At 40.1% G+C, this 27,696-nt stretch overlaps 1 protein-coding gene and 1 non-coding gene across 2 annotated transcripts in view; both read right to left on the reverse strand.

The window, feature by feature from the left end:
* The window catches only part of ATP8A2 (ATPase phospholipid transporting 8A2), a 587,729-nt gene that overhangs the window by 232,952 nt on the left and 327,081 nt on the right, over positions 1-27,696 (reverse strand). The gene's annotated exons all lie outside the window — the stretch shown is intronic.
* LOC150012450 (U6 spliceosomal RNA) lies at positions 2,380-2,486 on the reverse strand. Its single transcript, XR_016510943.1, has one exon. It is a non-coding gene; the product is annotated as a U6 spliceosomal RNA (small nuclear RNA).

A 27,696-nucleotide genomic window follows, 5' to 3' on the forward strand; every position in this document is an offset into this window, starting at 1 on the left:
GGGTGGGAATGGAGTTAAGTTACGCAAAGCTCTTTCTTCTAAGTAGCATAGGCCCCTTCTCAAACCTAGAGCTTGTGTTTAATAAGCCATAACTCTTGATCTCAATAGCAGGAAATGATAATGCTTTTTTAATTACCAAACATGTAAAACTGTTTAAACAAAGAGGTACATTTGTACAAATCCATAAAAGGTAGAACTCTAAGAATGAGACCTATGTAAACTATGGAGTCTCTGGGTGATAATGTGTCCGGAAGGTTCACTGAGTGTCGCACCTGTGCCCCTCTGGTGGAGGGTGTTGATAAAGGAGCAGGTTCTGAATGTGTGCGGAGAAACGGGGGTGTGGGTGTAAGGCAAATCTCTGTACCTTCCCCTTAGTCTTGCTGTGAATCTAAAAACTATTTTAAAAATTAGTCTATTTGGGGGGGAAAAAAAGAAGCAGCAGCATTCTGCCATTCTCAAAATAGAACAGGAAAATGACACCTAATGAATTTATATGTCTGCTGAAGTCCTGAAGGGTGACAGAGAAAGACTGAACAGACGTCAGGCAAAAGGAGTAGGAGGTCCTGGTGGTGGTGGGATGAGTATGGGCATAGGGATCAACCATGTGAGAATCTGCGTAGAGAGGCCACATGAGCCCCAAGACATTGTGCACCCGCAGATTAAGTAAACTGTAACTGCCAACTACAGCCTAATCTACTGCAAACCTGAATTTGTAACTTGATCTTCTAACTGATTAAGACTATCATTGAACAAAGTCTAGTCTGAAATGAAACTAGCTGTGTACTCCTGTCTCCATAACTAGGCTATGAGCTATCTGGTGTTAGGGATTTGTTTTACTCATCTTTACATCCCATAACACCAAACACAATAAGTAATAAACATGTTTGTTGAATTATCTGTTTTTTAATGAATTTTTAATGTTAAACACAGCTCTCTAGCTCCTTCTTCTTAATTATAATTATTTCCGTTTCAGATTCAAGAACACACTTATACTGTATGAATAATGATCATCTTACAGTTTGATCAAAGAAAGTGAGAGAGAGAAAGTATTCATTCATTATAATGCCTGTTTAGAGAAGTCCAAGTCTCAACCTCCGAGTCCATCTGGTAGCTATACTTCCCAGAGTAATTACTACATGGATAGACATGGGTATAGGCCGCCATCTTTTCTAAGTAACAATCATGACCTAAAAATCAAGTTTGCCCCTTTCGGAGTTTGATAGGTGGGGGTGGTGCTACCAACCCCTGTCACGTTCATCTGGCTGGCAGCTGCAACGAACCAGTGGATGAGACCATGCAGCCCTCAGGACAGAGCCTAACACTGAGCTTGGAAAGGAGATCAAGATGAGAGCAAGTGAGATGCAAAACCACTTAGGTTGGAGCTAGTACCTTAAAGAAAGTTCCAGCCCAGAAACTTGAGGAATAGAGGGAAGGTGCTCAGGAGCACACACAGCAGAGACTCCTAGCTTTATGCACAGGCTTTTATTTCTCATTCTGTAGCAACGGAGACGGGGAGAAATGCCTTGTAATTAGATCCAGCCCTAGCTGAAAATGGGAGTCATCAACCAAATTCAGAGTCAATTAAGGAAATGTGACAGCTGCGCCTAAGCAATGTCATAGCAACCGAAGTTCCAGTGGACATCCTCACTCACACTCTCTCACACACACATGCACATACATAGTTTCTCATTAAATTGAATTGGTATACACTATAGATAGAATCTGAAGAAACAATATCTTTAGTGTTACAATTTTTTTTTTTAAGCAATGTAACAAAAATGTCCTATCACCAACTTAGATCAGAGTGACCCTGTTTCCAAGGCAAAGTGACAAGGGCATGCCGGACCTTCGTTTGGGCTCCGGTGATACGAAAGTGAGACAAGCATACGTTGTGTGTGCCCTATAAAACTGCAGAAATGCTTTTTCTCTTTTTATCAAATGACAAACACCCAGAGTTTACAAGATAGAAGCAGAGGCTGTGGCCTGGGGTCCAAGGTGATAATAACCGATGTGGGGAAAGCCTTCAGGGACCTGGGGGTTGCTAAGAAAATTCCACTCTTCCTCCAACAGCTCCACCGCCTGCCCCCCCCCCCCCACCAATCACCATCTCTTTGATCATCCATTTGTCTCCCTCTAGGTTTCCAGTGTGCTCACTGGTAAAGCTGTAAGGGAGAAAACAACTCCGGTGACGGCCAGGTGTGAACATGAGCAAGGAGGAACAGTAGGGGATGCTTCAAGGGGGAGGAACCAAAAGATCAGGTATGGCTGGGATCCCTGCCTCTATTTACCTACCTGTTCGTGCTTTTTCTTCTCTGTGACCAACAATAATTTTTCCAATGTTCTTTAAGCTCTAAGAGCTATACTGCTTTTTCTAAAAAGAAAAACATAGACCACTTCACGGATTTGCAGGTCGTCCCTGAGCAGGCGCCCTGCGCACCTTCGCTGCCTCGTCCCAGTTTCGGTGCATGTGCTGCCCAGGGGGGCACTAAAGCCTGTACTTTCTTAGAAGGTTTTTAAGATTTATTTATTTTTAGGGAGAAGGGAAGGGAGGAAAGGGAGAGAGGGAGAGAAACCTCAATGTGCAGCTGCCTCTCACGCACCCACACCTGGGGACCTGGCTCGCACCCCAGGCACGTGATCTGATTGGGAATCGAACTGGAGAACCTTTGGTTTGCAGGCTAGCAGTCAATGCACTGAGCCACACCAGTCAGGGTAAAACCTATACTTTTAAGTTGAATGCAAAAATATGAGACATATCATCATCATCATCATCTATGAGCAGCAGCAAGTGCTGCTTTAGTCCATGCTATTTCTTCATCAGTAACTGCATTAAGTGCCTCCCATGTACTGGCTAATTGAATCCTTACTGAAACTCTGAGAAATTGGTATTATTCTGACCACCTTGGAAAGGTCAACACCATGTGCGAAGGCCATAGAAACCTAACGTGTGGCCAAGACAGGACCTAAACACACCTGTCTCAGTCCACGCTCACCCTCCTGGTACACTCTTGGCTATTGTGGAAGCCACCATTTGGATGCTCTGCTGAGCAATCAGGCCAGGCCCAGCTGGGGACAGTGCATGCACTAGATATCTTCTACTCACAACACTGTTAGAACACATCAAGGTCACTTCATCCTTGATTCTCAGTCTTCTGCTTGGAACTTGGAGATGTCATCACTGCCATCTGCCTTACAAGAGAGCTATGAAGACCAAATGCATTGTAAAGGTGGACAAGCATTTTGAAAGGCAGGATAGAAAAACATCATATCTTAGTTTCTACCTGACTCTTGGATCAAGGGCCAAGCACCATTCATCACTTCTCCATGGAGGACACCATCCAGACTCTGAACTAGTCCTGGCTGAAAATATTCTTCCCCCTTAAATTGCTGGCTCTTAGGATCTTTAGGACAAAGATGGGATGAGAACCAGCAGAGAAGAAAATTTTGGCTGATGTGTTCCTGTTTGCATTTATCATCCCTTCTCTTAAAGTCCCGTATTGAATTGTTTCCATGTATAAGTTTATATAGACTTTCTTTATATGCTAACCCATTAAATTATATAATACATTCACACTAATATTCAATATCCCCCTGGCTGGTTTGGCTCAGTGGATTGAGCGTCGGCCTGCGAGCTAACTGTCGCTGGTTCGATCTTCCAGTCAGGGCACATCAGAGAAGGAAAACTCTGACTCCAAAAAACCTCCGCTGCCTTGCGGCATACCTCTTCAGGGGAAAGGCTAAGGGAGTAAACCCCGACAGAAAATCCAGAGCCGGAGTCCCTAAGGCGGTTTGACGTTGTAGTCAACACCGGCAACTCCTGCGGCGCACCTGAAGCCAAGCTGTATTGACTCCGTCTTTCCCTTGGACCCTTCAGCTGCGAAGAGAGGGGGGGTCTGCTGCATGGGCAACAGCAGACCCTCCATATCACCCTGCCCAGGCTCTGTAGCTTCAGCTTCACTGGAGAGGACACTCCAGCGTCATCGTAAGATGTCGATTCAACACGGGAGGAGACAGATACCGTGTCACTCCCGAGTCGGACTGCACAGCCATTCTCGGCGGTGCAGATAGACTCTTGAGAAGCTACACCATCGTCTCTCCAGACGGACGGCTGCCGACGACGACGACGACGAATATTCAATATGAATATATATAAACACAGACGTGGTTGCAAGTTCTTACAGGGTAAAGATTATATCTTCAGTTGTATGCCAAGTGCTCTACATCTGGTAGAGCACTTGGCATACAATGCTATTGCTAATTTTACCTACATAAGTCATAGTGCAGAAACAATGGGGGCAGTCCTGGTATGTGCTACAAGGAAAATGGCATACATGTAAGTTGGGAGCAGAAAGCAAATGAGGAACAAAGAAAGAACTTTTGAATGATTAGAACTGTCCAATTAGCCCAATGTATCCTCACACCCTAAAACAATGTCCACCGTTTACTGGAATAAATTACAAACACATGAAACAAATGCAACGACTGCAAGCATGATGTTCACCTCAAGCTATGTCAAACACGAGGACTGATCTTTTTCATTCATATTCTGCAAGTGGGTTTTCTTCTTACTCTCATCTCCAAAAGTAAAACAGAACAGCCAATACCCCAGTTGGGGTCCCATCAATAAGGGTGGAAGTCTATCATCAGTTTCACTCTTTCTAAAGCAAATGGAGAGAAACTGATATAAAAAATTTTGAAGTCTGCCTAACTATGTAAAATGACACCAGAGAAACTAAAAATAGAATTACCCAATATAAGAGTTAACCATTTTCAGTGAACCTAAAATAATCCTAATTAAATCTGTAATTATTCTCTTACACCATAATCTATTGCTAAAGCAAAAAAAAAAAAAAAAAAAAAAAATCTAAAAAGTACTTCATCTCTGAAATGATGTCAAAAAAGTATGAAAAGAAATTAAGTTACAATTTGAATTTTTCTTTATATTTGATCTAAACAATTTTAAGAGTTAAGACCTGTCTGCTTCCTTCTGACACCAGACAATTCTCCAGGACGTTTACTTACAGGGGGCTTTATTTAAATACAAACCTCGAGGTAGAGCTCTTCTAAAATTGAAGGCATTAATTTTCAGTCAAAGGAAAAGGTTTCCCAACATATTGAAAAGACAGTTTTGATTGCTTTCCAAGAGCTAGCTGCAGCCCATTAAGTCATATTATTAAAAAATCAGTTAAGATTTTTTCCATTCAAAATGTCTAAAAGTTGAAGTTTTCCTAAGAAGCAAACAGAAGGCCACTGCTTCCTGGAAAGATAAAGGTGATGGGTCTGGGCAGCCAGCACAGTAATGAGCCCCTTCTGTCTGACTTGCCCACTGACATTCCTGAGCTGCAGCAAAGCAGCCGCCAAGGCCAGGGAGTTTAATAGGCACCGATAGTCGTTGTCAGTTTTTATTGCACATTTTGGGACTCTTTATCAGCATATTACATAGTTTAGGTCATTAGTAGAACAAAGAAACTATATTAAGCAATCCAACTCTGCAGATTGCAGCAAACTAGTCAACCAATGTAAATGTGTGGGGCAATTAAATTAGATGTGGAGAGATAGCCTAATGCCTCTGAGGTGCTACAGCGATAAGACGGGGCTATCAATCCTGACCGAGTCAAGTGGTATCTGCAGTGTGCCTAACAGCTCTTGGAATAAGTCACACAGACATGGTGCTAAGTGAAAGGGGAGGAGACCAACTTCTTTTCAAGTCCTTGAGTGAATGAAGCAGAGAAAAATATACATGAGTGTTGGCTTAACGCACTTTAATGGTAATTAGGAAACAGCCATTTTCTATTTCGTCCCGATGCTATGTGAACTAAGGACAGACTTCTCCTTAACTCTGGGGGCTAAGTTTTGACACAAGTGGAGTTTCTCTTCTGCATGTGCACACACACTCACCAAGCACCAGGGAAAAGGAGATCGTCGCATAGGCAAAGACAGGCTTCATCTCGGAGCACTGCCTCCCGACTTGCTTGGGGCTGCCAGTTCTCATGACCACAGGTCTCTAAGAGAGAGACTGGGAGAGGACATCACAGGCATGGAGAGGTCACCCCTCTGTGTCACGCCATGAAGGCCAGTACCCAGCTATTGTTTCACATAACTCTAATGCTCACCTCCATGCATGGCACATGGTTGGCACTCAGATAATATTTGTGGAGTGACCTACCACACCAGAATGAGATTCTCCAAACTTACAGCTGCACATTGCTTTAGTCAGTAAAGAAGGCAGAGTATTGTATTCATTAAAGGGAAGGGGAAGTGAATAACCACACAACCCAGAGTGTCTGGCCAACATTCATGTTAACCAGCACTGAGCTGGGTGCTGAATAAGCCAGCAATGGTTTTGTAAACGTATGGAGGTTGAGACTAAGGGGCAGCTGTGGGACCACACACCATGAGGGCTATCACTCAGTCTGCGGGCTCCCAGTGTGCACCAGCCAGGTCTGTTTGTGGTTCCCTATCCCAGGCTCACCTGATGCTTTGGCTCACGTAGTGCTCCTGTACATGCTGTGGCCAGTCAGGCTAGTATTTCTCTGAAAGTGGAGCTCCAAGTTCACTACTAAACCTAACCTGGTCTGTGCTTTCTATTAAGGCCCAGCTTGGTAAAGACTGCCATGGGAAGGTCCAAAGACCCCAGAGGGACCCAGACCCCGTCCCAACCCCCAGTTCTCCATTCTTCAGTAAGATATATGTGAGTGGTTTACACTCCCCTCCAACCAGGTGGGAGGTGAAGACTGCCAGAAACTAACAGTTCATCCAAACATGCAGTAGAGACTGGTGAGTAAAGAGAAGAAGACTTAGGGGGAAAAAGTCACAGAATCACAGAGAAGGTGGGCCAGACAGACAGAACAGTTCAGGTGAAAGGAATAGTTTGAACAGATTTGGCAAAGCCTAAAGGGACTATAAATACTTAATGCCAATGTGTGAGTAAACAAGCACCCTAATATACTACTGATGGATATATAGAACTACACATAACTTCTGAACAGTCACTTCACTCCAGGAATTTGGGCTAAAAAAAGTAAATGGAAAAGCAGACAAGGTCACAGGCATCACACAGTCCTAAGAGGGCTGTTCATAGTATCACACCACGGAGAAAGTTGTAGATCTAAAATGTGCCCACCAGCATATGGACACGTAAGACTCCATGCACTAAACACACACACACACACACACACACACACACACACACACACGCATGTGTGTGCACAAGACAAGCAGAGAGAAAGCTTCGGAAGAAAACTTTTAGAAAGTGGTTATCTCTGAAAAGAATGGATTTAGGTACATTATTCCTTTGCTTTGTTCTCTCAGTTTCACATCATTAACATGTATAACTTTTGTAATGAAAAAGCAAATAAGTTCTTAAGACCAAAATCTTGATTAAATATCCTTCAAGGTCTTACTCAATTCCACACTCATTTTTAAAGCCTTTCATGACTACCTTTGTTGTAATTCGCAGTTTTTTGAATCATGCTACATTATACGATATTTATACTCTCATATATTGGGTTGGCCAAAAAGTTCTTTTCATTTTTTCTGTAAGATGGCTCTGGCAGCACTTAGTTGTCTTTAACTTCATTCAAAACAATTTTGTTAGATTGTATTGTGACAGCTGTCACATCAGTGTGCATTAAAAAGAAAAAACATCAAAATTGTTGAATTTTTGTGTAGCCATTTTAATATTGAAGATGGAAGAAAATACGCAACATTTTTGGCATATTATGCTCTATTATTTCAAGAAAGGTAAAAATGCAACTGAAACACACAAAAAAGACTTGTGCAGTGTATGGAGAAGGTTCTGTGACTGATTGAATGTGTCAAAAGTGGTTTGCAAAGTTTCATGCTGGCGATTTCTTGCTGGATGATGCTCTACAGTTGGGTAGCCCAGTTGAAGTTGATAGTGATCAAATTGAGACATTAATTGAAAACAATCAATGTTCTAGCACACGTGAGAGAGCCAACAACTCAAAATAACCAAATAATAAAGTTATTGGTAAAAATTAAAATTAATTAAATTAAATTAAAATTATGGAAAAAACCATATGAACTTTTTGGCCAACCCAATAGATAGGTCCGAGCTTTCCAAATACAAAGAATATAAAAAGGTCCATGAAAACAAGGTGTCGACATTTCTTTGCACTGTGCCTTTATGCCTCTTGTTAGGGGCATAATTTCTTACGGATATTCTCAGGCTCACTAAACATCTCTGGACAAGGGTGAATTCAAAGCAGGTTCAGGATGTGGGAAGTTCACTTAGTTACCTTCAAACAACCACAGAGAAGGTTGTAGGAGAATCAGGAAACCCACCCAATAAATCACATTTACACGGTAAGTTAGATGTCACCAGGAAAAATGGCGTTTATACCCTTAAGACAGCACTGCAGCTGCGAGCTCACCGTCACCCTGGTAGTTAAGCTATGATGTCTGGTAGGTTGGGTTTATCTGGATGTAACCCCGTTATAAGTTGAGGAGCATCTGTACACTGTGTTGCAGTAAAAAAAGACTCACTTCAGTTTTAAACCCCGGACAAATGAAACAACACATTACCATGCTTTAAAATGGAAAGGTTACTACTGTGTTATCTCACTATCAATGTAATCCCCCTCAAATTTCTATTTTTTTCCCCAAGCAACTCTTTCAAAATAGAAATTTTACATATATAAGTAGGAGCTCTTCAGATGAAAATAATTATTTTTAATGTAAACGTAGACATCAATGATTAGAAACTAAGGAGACAATATTACAGTTGCCTTAAGTAATTCATTCTTCTCAACAGTGACCAGAACATCTCATTTTAATTTCTTTTTCATTTTTAAAGAAAATCTGAACAAACACAATGGGTTTGCTGCCTTCCACTTCTTTGTCTCACTGCAGCCTTGCTCTGCTCACAGGCCAATGCACCCCCTGTACTCTTTCCTAAATTCCTCAGTGGCCCCTTGCAGGAACAAGCCTAAGCTTAGGAGATCACCACTCATGAGGGTTCCTGATCAAGCTTCCAGAGGTGATGGATGCATCTGCCACCCTGATTGTGGTGATGGTTTCATGGTGTTTGCATATGTCCAAACTCATCAAATTGTATACACTAATTATGTGCAGGTTTTGTATATCATATATGCCTTAAACATACATAATAGTCTGTCATTTGTTCACTTATTTTGTTTCTTAGGTTCCACATATAAGTGAAATCATATGCTATTTGTCTTTCTCCATCTGACTTACTTCATTTAGCATAATGCTTTCTAAGTCCATCCATGTTGTCAAAAATGGTAAGATTTCATTATTTTTCATGGCTGAGTAATAGTCCATTGCAGTTATGCACCACATCTTCTTTATCCATTCATCTATCAATAAACACTTAGGTTGCTTCCACATCTCAGCTATTATAAATAATGTTGCAATAGTAACTATCCATGGTGTCGGATGGGTACTAAACTTACCAGATGATCACTTTGTAAACATCTTATCACTATATTGTACACCTGAAACTAATATTATATGTCAACTGCAATTGAAAAATTGATTTTAAAAAATATGAGTCTGGTTTATTCCACCCGCTTTCCTGCTGCCCTGCTTTTTTTCCTGACAAAATCTCCTCCTCCAATCCCCCAGCTTCCTCTCTCCTCTCAGCTGTTTTTTCTAGTCTATTCTGAAGGCCCAATGTCACCTCCTCCTTAGAGGGGTCTCCTCTGGTGCTTCTCTCCAACCCAGGCCCTCCTTCCATGCCACCAGCCTAACAAGGCCCTCCTTCTCCTCTTTATTCCCACCACCCCCTAGTAAGCTTCACTCAGAATACTCACCCCATCACCCCAAAATAACCAGTTATGCGTCCATATTCTTTGTGGGACTTATTCCTGGATGGCAAGGACTATTTTCTTTTGTATCCTCAGTGCCTAGTTCAATGCTTGGCACAAATACTGCCAATAATAAAAGTGTCAACGTTTACTTAATGGAAGAAAAACCAACAAACCTAGGGACCCACAATTTCATGTTAATAAAAACTATTCTTATAACTTATATCCCAATTTGTGTTATAACTTCATTGTCCCCTAAGGACAAACTCTGGTTACTATACATATTTCAGCTTTCAGACTTTATAAAAATGTTGACATAGACCCAAACTGGGTTCCCTCATTTTGATCTCCATGTCCTACTATTGAAATGCCTGCAGTATGTATATGCAATGATGATGGTGGGGTGGTTCTTCCCAAATGCTAAAAACATTAAAATAAAGAGGGGAAAAAGAATTTGAAAGGGCTATAACCCAAACCAGAATAACTGCTAATACAAACAGGCCCCTTCCCAAATGTAAGCGGCCACAAGTAATGGCTCACCTCAAAGCAGCCGCACTGATACTGTTTACTCTCCATTTGGGGCTTAAAAGCATTTTAGCTGATGAACAGGCCCTGGAGCAGAAACATCTAAATTCCTGCTAACGCCCAGCAGAGCAGTAACTTCTTTTGATTAATCTACCAGCACTGAGAGCACAGAAAGAGATCAAACTGGGTTCTGTCCTGAACAATTAAACACGCAGGCGTTGCCTCCAGGATGGTGTATGTCAGCATGAAGGCTGGATGGGGTCGAATGAAAAAGCAACAAATATCTTAGATTGGTTAATGCTTATAGGATTTTTTCCCCTTAAATGTCATAACATTTCATTCAATGGTCAAACCAAAGAGTTCATGTAACATTTAAAACAGAAAAAAGTTCCAAAAGCTTAAGAAAATTCAGATGTGTAGAGAGGAGAAAATTCAGGTCAGTCCTAAAGCACCTTCAAAACAGTCTGGCAGAACTCTGACCAGTTTGTTGAAAGATCTTCCACATGAAATAGCACGAGGAAAATCTTATCACCTCCTTTCATCGAAAAATAATTTGTCTGCTTCTTTATTTTACTTCATTGAAATTATTTAGCCCATTCACAATGTTCAATACTATCTGTACATACTACTTTGAAAACAGAGCTAAAAAACTTCTCTCATTAGTTTTTAAGAAATTGGAATTTAAATCAAACTGATTCCCAAATCAGAATGAACTACATGTAAATATTAGTAAATAACCCTTCTAGATTTTCTGAGTGATTAGCTGAACCTATTTTTTTAAAACCCAGTGGAACTCTTTGTAAAACACACCACTAATTTATATACTTGTAGAAAAGTATCTGAACAATGGCAGCTAAAAATGCCAGCTTAACGAAAAGTCAAAATTTATTTTATAACGCAAGTAATATTTCTTAGGTAATTCAATACTATTTTCACAAATTTACTGGTGTGTTTTCGAGCTGCTCACTACTACTATCCTTTCCTAATCTGTAAAATAGGGGTGATGAAGCCTTGGAGAATTTTAAGATTGAATGAAACAGTATATATAAAGCATAAACTTTAAACTTCGCCATCTTCCATCCCTCCCCAGACACTATTAGTCTAAACTAGATTACTGTCAAGCACTCCCTCTACTTCACTTGCCTTCCCTTCACGGTGGAGCCTCCCTCACCTCCTGTTTCTGCACAGATCTCACTGTGTCTTAGGAGGTCCCTCACATGCAGCCCTAAGGGCAGAGACTGTTCTGCAATGTTCTCTGGTATGTGGAAGACATTATGATACCCTCTACTACTTCTGCCAAAAAAATGAAAATGGAATCCTTTTATATTTTTAAACTATCATGTGGAAAGACCACAAAAATTTGGGAATGCAAACTGAAAATCCACTCTTCCACTGACCTTCCCACTTTCTGTCCCTCTGTTGAAGATATATGAGCCCAAAGAGCATGGACATACGGACATGTTTTCTTGCTCAAGCAGTCTGGCTTAATCGGGCTCTGATGCCCTATTACTACTAATGAATAAAATCAAGGGGTTGTAGCTGAGCTGGCTATAAGTTTCACCCCTGTTTCTGATTTCTTATAAGTGTGCAGAAAGATAGAAATGTGCTATGCTAAACTTTTTCAAAGATGGTGACATCCTCCCTTGTTAAAAAATAATTTAAGAACTCTTGGTTGAGATCATGAAATGTAAGGAAGAAGGGTCTCATTTTACAGAGGAAGCAGGGGAGCAGAGCAGAGTGATCGGGATCCTTACTGGGCTCCAGAGGTCTCCCAAATGGACCTAAATGCATCTTATCTGAGAGGCCCTGGTCAGAGGGGTATTTTGAAAGAACAGGCAGAGAAGTTGATGATACCACAATGTTTAAAGTATAACAAAATTTAAAAATACCTATGAATTATTCCACCCTGAGTTTGACTTTTATTGTAAGACCAAGGCTCTCACTCTTACCTGTTCTTACACAGTTTAGTCTTAAAAATGCACGTGTTAAATACTCTTCAGCTAGACTTGCTAGATCTGCAGCTCCTGAGAGAATGCTTTGCTGCCTTCTTGTTGTTGTTGAGCAAATATGATGTCTGTCTGTCCAGGGAAGGAAATGTGCTGGTAAAGCTTCCTGTCAATACCTGATCATCACACCTCCCATGAATGATCAGGGAACAACAGACTCGACCTGGGTTCATCTTTTTCTAACTATAATGCAATTTCACAAATATCTGAGCACCTGGAATACACATAGTGACCTAAAATATTTTTTTTCACAAAAAGAGACCGTTTCATGTACAAAAAAAGAGACCATTTAAAGTCCTTCCGAGTTCAAATTCAAATTCTTTTAACAGCTTCATTCTAAGGAACTTAAAAGTCACTCTTCTCACTTTCCCAAGGTAAAGAACCAGTGAGGTATCTGTGCAGTGTCAGCCATCCTTCTTTGAGTTTGCGTCGGTGTACATACTCTTATAGACAGCCAAAATGCTCTGCATGTGCCTTTCCTGTTCTCACTGGAGTTTTTGTTTTTAAGTTTTTAGTGTTGATTTGGGTTTATTATTAGTTCATTGAGAATGTTGTTGGAGATGCCTTTTCATTCAGCTTGAAAAATGACATTAATTATATTTATCTAGATTTTGAAGTCTTTTCTGAAAAGCATTACTTGCAATGGGGATCTCTTGGGTATGGAACAGCATTCTGACAAAGGCTCGGTGCAGAAAAACGAGGTATCCAGAGTGTGGTGAGAACAGCAGAGGTACAAACACAGTCAGGTTTAGTCGGCCTCATGCTTAGCATTGTGTCAAAGCCAGGGAGATCTATTCCTATACCATTTCTCTTTTACTGAATATCCTTTTGGGCACCAAAAAAATATTACATTTCTAGGAAAGTGGACTAGAGGATGAAATTTGGGTGTGTTTGTTAGTTGCTTAACAATACTCTTTTTTAAAGAGCAAACGAAGTTCTACTTGCATTAAAAACTAATGCTGGCACTTATTTCAGTCGTGAAACATTACTGTCATTCCTTCAATATTACCCTATCTTCATATCAACAACATCTTAGCTAAATTCATATTTACTCTCCATGTTGACACTCCAGCATGTCCCCAGTCACCAGGAAAACCCATGCTCAGTCAGAGCAGGATATAGTGTCCAGAGCATAGATGGACTCCAAACAAGCCAAAGAAACATTCTGAGTCCTCATGAGATAATCCTGAAAATCATGTCAAATCAAATGCAAGCACCTCATGTCTGGTTTTTAGAACCAAAACAAGATATAAATAAAGTTAATTGTACAACTGACTTTAAATTCTAGGCTGGGTCCCTTGTCCCCAAGCATGCCACTGCCCATTGACATCAATTGGCTTGCAACACAATGCACACGGCTTGTCATATTACCACACGGAAACCAGTGACAGGGTAAACTATACACCATAACACTCTCAACTAGTCCTTAAAACACCAAAGCCATGTCAGAGGAGGTGGATCCACTCTGGTGTCAATCTTATAACACAACCAAAATCACTGATGTTTTCTCAAAAGATGTTAATCCCCACCCTGATTTATTGAGATATAATTGACATCCAACATTATGTAAATTTAAGGTATGCACTGTGTTGATCTGAAACACATACTTTGCGAAATGATAACCATCATAGCGTTAGCTAACACCTGCATCATATCAAATAATTAGCAATTCTTTTTTTGTAGAGAACATTTAAGATCTATTTTAACAACTTCAAGGATATAATACAATATTATTAACTATGATCACTACATTGTACATTTGATCCCAGAGGTTATGCACTTATAACTGTAAGTCAGTGCTCTCTGACCAGTCCCCCTGGCCCTGGTAACCACAATTCTAGTCTTTGTTGCTATGAGTCTGGCTTTTTTTTAGATTCCACAAATACAATATTCCCTCACTTACTGCAGGTATTATGTTCTAGACACCCCCCGCAATAGGTGAAAATCCGCAATGTAGGAATTTTACATTTATTTTAGTATTTATATATATTTTAAGGCTTTATAAACCCTTCCCATACACTTATAAACCGTTCCCAGTCCCTTATTAACCCTTCCCACTCCCTTATTAACCTTTTCCACACTTTTATAAATACTACTTATGTTCTTAAACATATTCTACACCCTTATACCTATGTAACTTTAACAACGTATGTATACAGTACCGCAAAATCCCGCGATATAGCGAAAAAGCCACAATAAATAATTAAATATAATATTTTCTAAAATCCCGTGATACAGTGAGGCTGCAATAAGTGAATCATGATATAGAAAGGGACTACTGTAAGATGTATCATAAGTATTTGTCTTTCTCTGACTTATAATTTTGCTTTTATTATCTGTAGGCCATGAGACCATATCCTCTGATAAGATATCTAAGGTCCTTTCCTCTGAAAATGAAACCTGTGTCAAATTAGCAAACTGCAGTATTTCTGGATGAAATCACTTTAATTTCACAGCATGCCCTATAACAAGCTGTTTTTTGTTTGTTTGGTTGGTTGTTTACAAACACTATCTGAAACAGGTAATTTTCACCACAGTGGCTTTGAGATTTCTAATCAATGTCACATAATAAGGACATAGCTGAGCTAGGATCCATAGTGCTATCTTGACTCTCAACCTAATTATCAGCCCATGTGAATTCTTAATTATTAATATCACTGCTGTAACTAAAATGAACTCACAATCTCAAAATACAGAACCATGTAGATGAAAAATAAGTTCTCCCCTCCCCCACGTTAGTCCTTTTGAAAGAAGTAAGGAAAGTGCACTCTAAATGAAATATGCAAACACACCTGCAGCAAACACATGTTGCCCAGCAGCATATCTGACCCCGTAAATGTGCATATTTGGGTAGTGGGAGCCTCATGGAGAGCGACATACACACATATGGGAGGCAGGAAAGAGCAAGCAAAAGGGTGAATGCAAGTATCACAGTGACAAAACAGAAGAAAAACTAAAAATACTCATAGTTTCCGGTTTAAATAAAATCTACTGCATTCATACTGGTTTATAAAGGCTGAGGAACTGAAAAGAATTAGGCAACTGTCTAAGTAAATTCACACAAGGTAAATAAATTGCATTCTCTTCCCTCTTACAAGATCAAGGCACATATTAGATGTTAGTTTGTAAAAATTACTAAACCAGATCCACAATAGAAGATAATTAATTAATGGCTTTAAACATTTCCAGTATACAAAAAGACAGTATATATTTTTTCTTTCATAGGTAATGGATGTAGTCACAGGATTAACTAACATCCTAAAACATTTCAAAATACTTTCCTTATAACCCAAAATACTCTTTCCAAGGACATTCCATCAATGAATAAATCAACTGCTAATGGATAGTATGCATGTTCCTCAGAGGACCTTCACCTCATTCATCAATATAGGTTTTCATAACTAATTAATATTCTTGCTAAGGTTAAGAAAAACTCAGCCACAGGTGAAGTAGATGAAATTGATCAACTTGATGAAAGCTTTAGACCAAATCACTGCAGAACTCTTTCAATGGTGCTGCTTGACACCTGAAGACACATTTGTCTAATATTTCTTTAAGCTTTTCCAGTCCAACATATGCCAGAACCTGACGCAACAAACATCTCCCATTACAAACAAAAAAACGTGACTGGTAAATTCCATGTGTGGAAATGAAGCTATGTCCCAGGATTTTGTGACCACCCACTGCAGAAGCAATTCCTATTATCTCCTCCATGCCCTCTGCTGCTTCTTTGTGCTTCCTTCCCTGTGACTGGACCATCCTTCGCTCTGCTAGAATTCTGCAAGAATTTCTCCTTCAGGAGACTGTTGCCCTTGTGTTCCTTTCCTAGGTCTGCCATAATGAAGTGCCACAAACTGAGGGGCTTAAACAACAAAACTTCATTGTTTCACGGTTCTGGAGGCTACAACTCCAGGATCAAAGAGGTGCTAGGACCCTTCTAAGGGTTGTCAAGGAAAGCGGGTTTCAGCCCACTGTCTTCTAGCTTCTGGTGGTTTGCTGACAATCCTTGGTGTTCCTTGTTTTGTAGAAACATCACCTGATCTCTGCCTTCATCTTCACGTGGTGTTCTCCCTGTGTGCCCATTTGTGTTCAGATTTCCTCTTTTATGTCAGTACAGCAGGATCCACCCTAATGACATCATCCTTATTTAACTAATTACATCTGAAACAACCCTATTTCCAATTAGGGCCACATTCTGAGGTACTGGGGGTTAGGACTTCAACATAAGATTGGGGAAGGGCACAATTCAACCTATAACATCTCTATATCTTTCACCTCTTCAAAAATCGTCCCCAGCAGGCTCCCCAGGAAGGCCCATGTGACAAGACCCCCACCCCCAACTTGAGGGCACTGCACATTGTCCCTCATCCCACATCCTTAAGACTGAAAGAGGCAGTGGGGGCCTTCTTTAAACCTCCCAAGACTATTTCCAAACCACTGCTTCCTTTATGTGCTCTAAAATCCCTGGTTATTAGTTCCTGGTACCTATTCCTCATAACAGGTGATCCAAAAGATTCACTACCAATAAAGTACAAGTGGGGATGGGGGCATTCAAATAAGTCAACTGTGGGAAGCACAGTATTCTCTATCTCACCCTTTGGAAAATTTAAAGTAAATAATGCCAATAAGAGAGGCATTAAGGGTGGTGGGGAGGCAGAAAATATTTTGAGAAATACAGAACCTTCATTTTTAATTAGCCTCTGTCATGCTTTCTTATGATGGTACATATGTGGGTCCCTATTTGTTGGTTGTCAGCTTTAGGCACATGCTCTTTGCTGACATTAACAATGCACTTTACATATGTACCTCATCTTATACACCTCACATGCTCATTGAGGAATTAGACCCTTGAAAATATCTGTAAGGAAGGTTGCCAAGATTTCCATCAGTAAAAATCTACACCTCCTGAAAGTCTATCAGATACAAGAAGAAGACAGGCACCTGCCCTCAGGTATTGTGGATTCAGGCCCAGAGATCTCCAGAGCCTTGTCAAACATCCAGCTTCAGAAAAAAATTCTTCCACTTTCTGGCTCCAGTTCCATCCCCACAAATGCCATGACATTGAACCCACATTTTGTATAGATAGCATTTTAGTTAAAGATCAATAATTTAGATAACACTCCAATGAACATAGCGGTATATGATCTTTCAAATTAGCATTTTGGGTTTCTTTGGATATGTTCAGAGAAGTGGGATCACTAGGTCATAAGGTAGCTCCTTTTTTTAATTTTTTGAGGTAACTCCATACTGCTTTCCACAGCAGCTGCACCAGTCTGCATTCCCACCTACAGTGCACTAGGGTTCCTTTCTCCACATCCTCGCCAGCACTTGTTTGTTGATTTATTGATGGTAACCATTCTGATAGGTGTGAGGTGATATCTCATTGTGGTTTTAATTTGAATTTCTCTGATGATTAATGATATTGAGTATCTTTTCATATAGCTATTGGCCATCTGTATGTCCTCTTTGGAGAAGTGTCTATTCAGGTCCTTTGCCCAATTTTTAACTGGATTGTGGTTGTTTTTTTTTTAGGGGAGGGGTATTGAGTTTTATAACTTCTATATAAATTTTGGATACTAACCCCTTATCGGATGTGTCAGTGGATATATTCTCCTTTTCTGTGGGTTGTCTTTTTATTTTGTTGATAGTTTCTTTTGTTATGCAAAACTTTTTAATTTGATGTAGCCCCATTTGTTTTTGTTTGTTTGTTTCCATTGACTGAGGAGATGTTTCACAGGTGTCCATCAGTAGATGAGTGGATAAAACAACTATGGGACATTTATACAGTGGAATACTACTCCATCATAAAAAAAGAAGACAATTTTATCCTTTGTGATAGCATGGATAGACCTGGAGAGCATTGTGCTAAGTGAAATAAGCCAGTCAGAGAAAGACAAATACTATATGATTTTACTCACACATGGAATCTAATGAACAAGTGAAACTAACAAGTAATATTGGGACAGACTCATAGAGAGCAGGTTGCCAGCTATTGTTGGGGGGGTGGGCTTAGGGGGTAGAGGAATGGAACAAAAAGGAAAAAGGACTCATGGACAACGGACAACAGTAGGTGGGTGCAGGGGTGAGGGGAGTATAAGGGGGATAAATGGTAATGAAAAAAATACAATTAAAAACTTTTTTTGAAGATCAATAATTCAACTTTCCTAAGCTTTTAAATTTAAGAACTAAAATTTTTTTACAGTGAAAAATTTTTATATTTAAAATTAGCCAGCTGGACTTAGTGTAGATGATCCCAATTTTGTTGGCAATATCCAAAGCATCATAGTCAGAAGCCAATCAAACATAGGCCTTCTTCGCTCCATCACACCTGATCACGGTGTTGACCTTGACCATGCCAATATCATAGAGCTTCTTCACAGCCTGTTTGATCTGGTGCTTGTTGGCCTTCACATCCACAATGAACACACGTATATTGTTGTCTTCTACCCCCTTCATGGCTGACTCAGTAGTCAGGGGAAACTCGAAGATGGCACAGTGGTCAAACTTCTTTCTCCTGGGGGCACTCTTCGGAGAATATATGGGCTGCTGTTGGAGTCAGAGCCCCAGTGTCTTGGGCTGTCGGAGATGGGTAATGAATGGATCTTTTGTTGATGCCTTTCAGCACTGCTTTCTTTGCCTTCAAAGCCCTTGCTCTATCTTCAGCTTCGGGAGGGGAAAGGGTGTCCTTCTTCACTTTTGGCACCATCTTTATGAAAAAAGCAAGAACTAAACTTTTGCTTGAGTCTATGTTTCTGTTTTCCAAGAGACACGTGTATTCTGAATCCTCTGCTCATTAACTGCTAATTACTATCAAGGGAGATAATCAATTCCAATATTTTAAGAAACTAAGCAGCAATCTGCTTTCTTCCTTGCATGTCATCAGCATCCTCAGATGTTAAATTTACATTCACATTGAAATTTCCATGATTTTTTAGAATTGGTTGATTTTTATGTGAATTTTTCAGACACAGGTCTTTCCTATAAAAAATATGAAAACCTATAACTGTTCTTAAACATACATATTTTCTGATGTAGTTCTTAAAGCCATACATGTTTTTAAAAGTCTGATTGTTAAAGTAGCATTATTTACTATAGCTATATTTAATAAAGGTGAATAAGCACAGTCTTATGAAAAGAAAAGAATGCTTAAATGACTGGCTTCCATGGTTTTGGCAAAAGTGTTCTATATTCTCACATTTTTCTGTCTTCTGAGATAAAATGCTACAGGTCTATACAACATAATTCCTTGTCATTTCATGTCAATCACTAACACATCCAATTTAGCTTACAGACCACTCAGCTGGACCTGAAAATGTTTTTACATGCTAGAAACTCCTACAGCTGAATATTCCTTTAGCCTCTGCAGCTCAGCAAATGTGGAATTCATTATGTTTCCTGCCAATTCTGACTTTCTTCCTCTAATCCCTTGTGAGTGGTGATAATTACTACCCACCCCACCAAGCCCCAATGGTGGAGGCATCTTCAGCTTCTTCCTTCTTAGGTCTTCACCTTGTTGATTTGCCTCCTAAATCTCATTTAGGTCCATCTGTTTCAACCTACCCACTCTCCTGGTCTTAATTCGGAACTGCCTCATCTCTACTGTTATATCCCCTCCCTCCCTCGTGTTATGTCCATTTCTTCCAATGACTGCCTTCTAATCTCATCTCATGACAGTGAAGTTATGGAAATGAAAATAAACACTTCTGGTCATCGTTCTGCAAAATAAGTCATTTCCTTCTTGAGGATGAGCAATATAGGTGACCCCTAATGGTCAGTCCATTGTAGTGTGTTGTGGGGTCCAAATACTGCTCTTCCCTGGCATTTTAGAGCACATTTCTTCTGTTCACTTGGATCCTGCCTGCATTTTACATTATTTTTCCCCAGTTGCATTAGTGTACATTTTCCAAGCTGTATCTCATTTTGTTATTTCCTGCCTATATTTTTAATCTCCTTAAGGTATAATTATAATATTTCTGTTCTTTCAGATTTTGAAATCTCCTGATTCAGGATCATCTGCCAACTTCATTAACATGAAGTTTATTCCTGCTTAAATAAAATGGGATTCATCATACAAATCCCCACAACACCAAGCTACAAGGGACAGCCCTAACATTTAAGTTACATTTTATTTACTGTCTTTTCACTATTTTCCATCTGTGTGGCTCCTCTCCAAGCCAAGTTGAACTTATTTTTGCAGTGGAACAGGGTCAAAAAGTACTGTAAAAAAAGAACAAAAAAAAGAATACCTCCTTCACACTACATCAAGGTTACTCTTTCCTCTCACTTTACCTAGTTATAGAGTAAGCAAGTTAAACTCCACAAGTTTCACTCTTTAAACCTTTCTGCTCCTGTTCTGTGACTGAGGGAGAAAAGAATTTCTTCTGCAAACAAGAGCATAAGGTCAACACACTGCACTGAGGATAAAGAAGGGACTAGGTGGGATACGCAGACTGCCCCTGATGCCCACACAGCAGCTGCTCCTGAATGGCATCGCCAAGATGTCTTGGGACCTGTGTTAGCAAGTGCCACAGAGGGCTGGTAGGGCAGCGTTTGCTCTGACCAGGATGGAAGTGTGCAGACATCTGAGAGAAATGCCGGACTGTTTCCTTTCTCCTAAAAAGCATGACACAATTCTCCGGCTCCCGAAGCTCAATAGGAAAGGAAGAGCTTGTACTCACAACTGCATAAGCCAATCTATCTTTCCATCATGCCTCCCTCCCGCTTTCACCACCAAGGCAAGTTTACTCGAGATGAGTCCAATTACCAGCTCAATAATTGACAGTGTTTTTAAACCTTGAAAGTTAGATGTTTTTGCGTTTCCTTAAAAAAAAAAGGAAACAAATGTCCATATATCCTGTGACAGTTGCAGAAGTGTCTTGCCACCTCATTAGAACAAACAACTACAAATCTTGTATTATGTCCAAAAAGTTGTCAGCCTGAAATAAAAGCTGGCAGGAATCCAAGTGGCATGCGCTCTTGATTCCAGACATTTTGCCTGTAGTTCTTACACACGTAAATTGAGAAACTGTTAGCAGAAGCAAGCCAGCTGAAAACAGATGTGTTTAGGGTCCACAGACACATTGGAGGGGCCCTCCAGGCCCGGCCCCCTTTCCATCCTTCACCACAAATCCCTTTCTACTTCCTACTCTTGCCTTCCCTGCTTGCCTTCCCCCCTCCCTCCAATCAGCACACATTTTTATCATTTACTACTGGCTAAGTTCACATGCCCAGCCAGGGCGGTAGACCTCAGAATGAGAATGCAGGATATAACAAAATTCCACAGCCCTAGAACCTTCTTAGAGATTCAACCAGAGCAACTACCAGAGAAAGAGGTGTGGGAGGAAGGGGCAGAGACAAGAGGATCAGACAAGGCCAGAGGGACCATCACAGCTGTGTGCCAGAATCTGCTATCAGTGTCATTCTGCTGGCGACAAGTCTGTGGTACTGGGAGTTCAAACCCCAGTCCAACACTCGTCTGAGCGGGGAAGGCATCTTAAGACTCTACTAGGCTTTTCTCACAGATAGAATGGAAATTACACTTCAGAAATTATTAGGGTGATATAAAGATGACATGAGCTAAAATACGTAAATGTTCTTTGCCCAGGGTAGGAGACAGTCTTCAGACTCAACAAGTGGTATTATATTTATAAAAAGTGTCCTCTGGTCTCTGTCCATGGAAACGATCATATATAAAAAATAGGAATGAGTCTGTTGTGCATTACTTTTAGAAAGGAGGCTTTTACCTGCATGCCACTAGACCAACAAGTAATGAATTCTTCTTGTTCAAACCAAAAAGGAGCCTCTTAACTTGAGATTTAACATAATAACCAAGAAAATTATCTTGGGCCCAAGTAGGTATACTTAAAAACAAAAAACAAAAAACTACACATGAACCTAAGATACAAATACCCAAGTTTGACTTTTGGCTCAGGCTTGAGCAATTTACTGACCTTTGTAAGAGTCTGTTTCCTCATATTTAAACCTGGAGTGAAAACCCTGCCCTCATTTGCTCACCTTGTGCCTCCATCATGCCACAGCAACTTCCCTCCTGCTTCGTGGACACCATGGAGTCCTTATCCCAGCACTGAAGTTATTTCCACAACAGCTGTCTTCAACACACACCCCAAACACTGAAAACCTCTCCCCACTGTGTCTTGATTGTTGTCTCATTTTTACTGGGTTGGCCAAAAAGCTCATTTAGTTTTTTCTATAAAATAAAAGAACCACAGACATGGAAACATGGAACAAGCTTTCAGTGACCGGGGGGCAGGGGGCAGAGATAATGGTGGAAAGAAGGGGAAGGGACTGGTTAAAGGGCATGTCTGAATGACCCATGGACGTGGACAGCAGTGTGGGAATTGACTGTGGGAGTGGAAGGTGGGATGGGCAGAGGAGGGCAAAGGGAAAAAAATTGGGACCACTGTAATAGAACAGCAATTTAAAAATCTTTACAAAAGACACATTTTTCATTTTCACTAATAACTTTATTGATTTGGATATTTTGAGTATGTTAGCCATCTCCTGAGTGGTAGGACATTGATTGATCTCAGTTAATAGCTTGATTTGGTCACTAACTACTTCAACTGGTCTACCCAACCATGGAGCATCCTCCAGTGAGAAATCCCCAGCATGAAACTTTGCAAACCACTTTTGACATATGTGATCAGAAACAGCACCTTCTCTGTACACTGCACAAATCTTTTTTTGCATTTCAGTTGCGTTTTTATCTTTCCTGAAATAATAAGCATAAAATGCCATTAATGTGGCATATTTTATTCCATCTTCAATGTTGCAGTGGCTACACAAAAATTCACTGATTTTGATAATTTTTTTTAATGCATGGTGATGTGACAGCTGCCACAATACAATCTAACAAAATTGTTTTGAATAAAGTTAAAGATAACTAAGTACTACTAGGGTCATCTTATGGAAATAAACAAACAAATATTTTGGCCAATATAATATTTGCTGGTTAGTAGTCCCCAGAGCTCTGTCAGACAAACCCACACAGTATACACTCTCATCCACTCCAACGATCAACTGCAACCTCATGACCGGGAATCACAAAACTACAGCCCTTGGTCAAATCCAGACCAGCGTCGTTCTTATAAATAGTCGGTTTGGAACACAGCCACCTTTATTGGCTCACATATTGTCCACAGCTGCTTCGGTGCAACAGCGGCAGAGTTTAGTTGCAAAGAGATCTCAAAGCCTAGGCTATTTACTACCTGACCTTTTACAGAAAATGTTTGGTAATCCTTGATGAAGATTGTATCCCAAGTCACACTTGTATTTGTGTCTCCACTCTCTGAATGTCTGCAAGTGACCACTTCCCAAGTTATCATCTCACCCTCATGCTGTACTCAGAATTAATGGAAACATGATCCACACTCAGGAATGTGGGGTTCATCCCAGAAGGAAACCTTCTTTCACCACATCCAGTTACAAAGTTAGGTCAATCTTGCCTCCTGCTCTCTGAATCTCTCCCCTGGCTCTGTCCCTAGAGCCTCTGCAGCCTTTTCCAGGGTGCCACCCATTCTCCCTTGGAATGCTGCAAAAGCCTCCTGTTTTCCTTCCCCTCCTGACTCACCTTCCGCTCATCCACTCTTACCCTGCTGTCAGCTATTTTTCTAACATAAACACGTCCAACTCCATTTCTCACTCGGTGTCCACTAAGATGTAGCCCCTAACTCTTCAGCTACATCTAAAATTGTTTCTCCCTTCACATCCGGCACTCTAGCTAGCCAGCAACCTGTGCTAGGATTTCCAAGATGGAAGATGCAGTACCCACAATCTAGTAGGGGGAATGGAACCACATAACTAGCTAAATGAAATTATATTTTAGATGTCGTGCTAGAATCTAAGTCAACCACTCGTTCTTGAGTCCCCCTTGAATATCAGCTAGAACTAATCACTTGTTCTTTCCTGTCACCATTGCACCTTGATCTTACTACCGCAGTTAGGGGGCTTACCACAATGAGTCCCAATTATTTCTTACATTCTGTCCCCTCTACTAGGCTGTGAGCTCCCTGAGGGTTAGAGCTACTTCAAGCAAACCTGAAGCTCCACCACCTTAGCCACTGGGTAGCACACAGCAGGCACTCAATAAATGCTTGCTAGGAAACTAAATGCTTTGTGAACTGCAAAGTACTACATAAAATATCAGTTGAAGAGAAAGAAATCTGTGCTAACGTTTTACATTCAGTCTATTGCCCACTTCCTCACCTCCAGACATAAGCTGGAGATGGGAAAAGCCCTTGCCCAAGGACTTGATGAAGTCCTTACAAGTGGCCTTTCCAAGTGCGGTCTTCGTAATGAGCCTAGTTCCTACCCCCAGTCAGGCACAGGCCTTTCCAAGCAGTGCTGACCAGAGACAGGCATGGGGACAGGGATGACAAGGTAATCAGGCAAAATGCTGATACTTTATTGACAAGCAATTCACAACCATTATTAAAGTTTATACAATCGAACTTATTTATTGAAAACAATTATCACATGCTGGTCACTTTGTGGTATTCTTAGCAAGTTTTTCATGGTAAAAGGGAAGGAGTAAAAGAAGACATTTAACATAAACAGAAAGTTAAAGGGTAATTTGATCTCGTTTGTGTATTGGGAAAAACTAATGTTACAAAAGACGCGACCAGCTGTTCCCCATCTTCAATAAAGAGAAACCAAAAGGAAATGGGGTTAAGCTGTGCCATAGGTACTGAAATTAGGTAGAAGAAATAATTTTCTTACATCAAAGGGTGTTAAACACTATTTGTGGTTTACGATTTTATTTTCAGGAGGTCTTTAGTTGTTTGAGAGAATCTGGGCAGTTCTAGTTGAAGAACGGAGATGGAACTGATAAATTCTCAAGCTACCTCATTGGACTACAACTGATTTTTTTTAAGTGGGCCCATAAATTAGTGATTAAGTGATTCAATACTTGCAACTACTGTATTACAATACTCTTTGGAAAAACTATTAAAATCCAGTATGTGAGAGGGTTGGCAAGGTATAAAGAACAGACATGAGTAACTACTAAATTAGCATAAATTAAAAGGCTAGGTTCCTAGTGGGAAGAATATAACTTCAGAGTTCTGTGGACCGAGGTTTCCAACCTCCTCTCACCATGTATGACCTATTTGATCTTGTGAAAAATATATAGAGTACACCCTAAAAATAAAACACAAATGGACATGCATTAGATACACGCAAACAAAAAGCGTTATAAGGCAATAACAGTAGTTGTCTTAGAATGGTGACAGCATTAGTGATTCCTATTTCCTTCACTTTTTCAAAATCTACAATAAATATCTATTACTTTTGCAGTTAGGAAGAGGGAGAAATTGGTCCCCTCTCCCCCTAAAAAAAAATCTGTCTTGGTTTTTTTTTGGGAAATATAATCCTTCATGCCATTCTTTATTACGCTATAAACTCACTTCTCTGTTAATCAAAACACCTGCTGTCAGTTATTTCCTTATTAGGCATTGAAGACTTCCATGACACATATCTCCCATTGTCTATATTTCATCATAAAGGCATGTAAAGTTGCTCTTTAACAGCTTGTTATTCTTAGATCCTACCCAATTTTCTCACATGTGGGGAAATCACACCACTGAGATATAAGGAAAACCCCAGCCAACTCTAATAGTTCTACATTTTGGATGGGAATAAAGGGTGGGAGTTTTGTAGTACATTTTCAATAAATTTTCAATAACTTCCAAATGTTTATGCTTTCCAGATTTATTCACACCTGTGGAACAAATCAGCAATAATACAGGGTACGGTATATATATATTTCCATCCATAAGCTAGTTCTTCCACTGGACTAAATTATGTTTTTTGTTTCATAATTTTCATCCCTTTGAGACTTGACTGATTGAGTCATAAGACACAGTATCCATCCGCTCTGTTATCATTCAGTTTGTTAGACCAGCATACCTCATAGGCTGAAATCCATTAAAAGGACACAAGGAAAACAAAACATTTCAAGTAAAATATAATCCCATAGAAAAGTTTAAAAAGTTCCTCTTTAAATAATTCCTTTACATCAGTAAATATTCTTGGTTATGAACTACATATTAAAAATAAACTCAGGAGACATTTTACTTAGTTATTTTAGGTACTAAAATTTAAATATGTCAAGAATTTTACAGCAACAACAAGCAATACCTTGGAGATCATGCAGCCTCTCCCTCTATTTCACAAACAGGAAATGGAGGCCTGAAGAGCGATCAGTTTGCTCAAGGGACTGTTGCTGATTAGTGACAGAACCACAACGTGGCCCCAACCCGCATATTCTGAGTTCTGGTACAGCAGCTCTCCCATCATACAATGCTGTGCCTTTCAGAAGTGACCTTGGAAATAACAGCCTGCAAGGGACCAACAGTACTTTAAACTTCCAAACACTTTTTTTGCGGGGAGAGGAAGTTGCCTCTTTTCTATAAACCCAATGATGTGAGTGGGGGCACTTTCTTCTTGCTTCTTGCAAAAGCCCAGCCCTTTGTGCTTGGGGGAAACTTGGTTTTATCTTGACATGAAGGAGAGAAAGCAGTGTGTTTGCCATGCATAAGTACAGGAGGGAAGCGAAAGAGGCTGGGAGGAGAAGGAACACTGTGATGCAGGGACACGGGAGACATGGCCCTGGGGGACTCTCAAGCACACCAGAGTTTTGAGAGAGAATACAATGCCACTTAGGAAAACTGTCCAGTTTTCCAGTTTTTCTATTGTTACCTTCAAACAACCACTTACACTTTTAGAGCCTAAGTTTTTCACAAGCTTAAACATCATTTAAATCAAGTTACAGATGGAACTGTTTGCAAGTTTTGTGGTGTCCTCTACTCTCCTTTGAGTAAAAAGAACAAGTTGGGTGCTGTGCACTGTTAACAGTGTATTTTCCTAGGTCTAAGTGACACCTTTCATTAGCCATTGAATGCAAGCTATTACTTTTGTGTGTGTTGGATTTGTCATACAACCCTCTACTTTTTTTAAACTGAAGAGAACATTATATTCTACTTTCTCAGAATAGTTCATGAAGACTCAGTAACTTTACCAAGAAAAATGAAAGTACAAGACATGTAGGGTTTCCTCCAAATAAAAAGCGTTCCATGGCCAAAATGTTTGGGAAGAAGATGGGAGGAACCACAGGCACAAGAATTCAGTTGGTCAATATTTTAATGATTGTGGCTTTAATACTTGTCTCTAGTCCCTCCTTTAAACAAAACAATAAAAATCCATTAATTCCTCAAATACCATCTGAATATGCCATCTGAATAAATAAACTGGGCAGAGATTCTGCATTTGGGCTTCCTTAAGGCATTCGTGTTAGGTCTATTAAACATGAAAAACTGCCAAATTAAGAATATAGAAGAAAATAAAGAAGCCTAACC

The sequence above is a fragment of the Furipterus horrens genome, unplaced genomic scaffold (assembly GCF_987537825.1).
Source record: "Furipterus horrens unplaced genomic scaffold, mFurHor1.1.pri manual_scaffold_4, whole genome shotgun sequence".
NCBI classification, from domain to species: Eukaryota; Metazoa; Chordata; class Mammalia; order Chiroptera; family Furipteridae; genus Furipterus; species Furipterus horrens.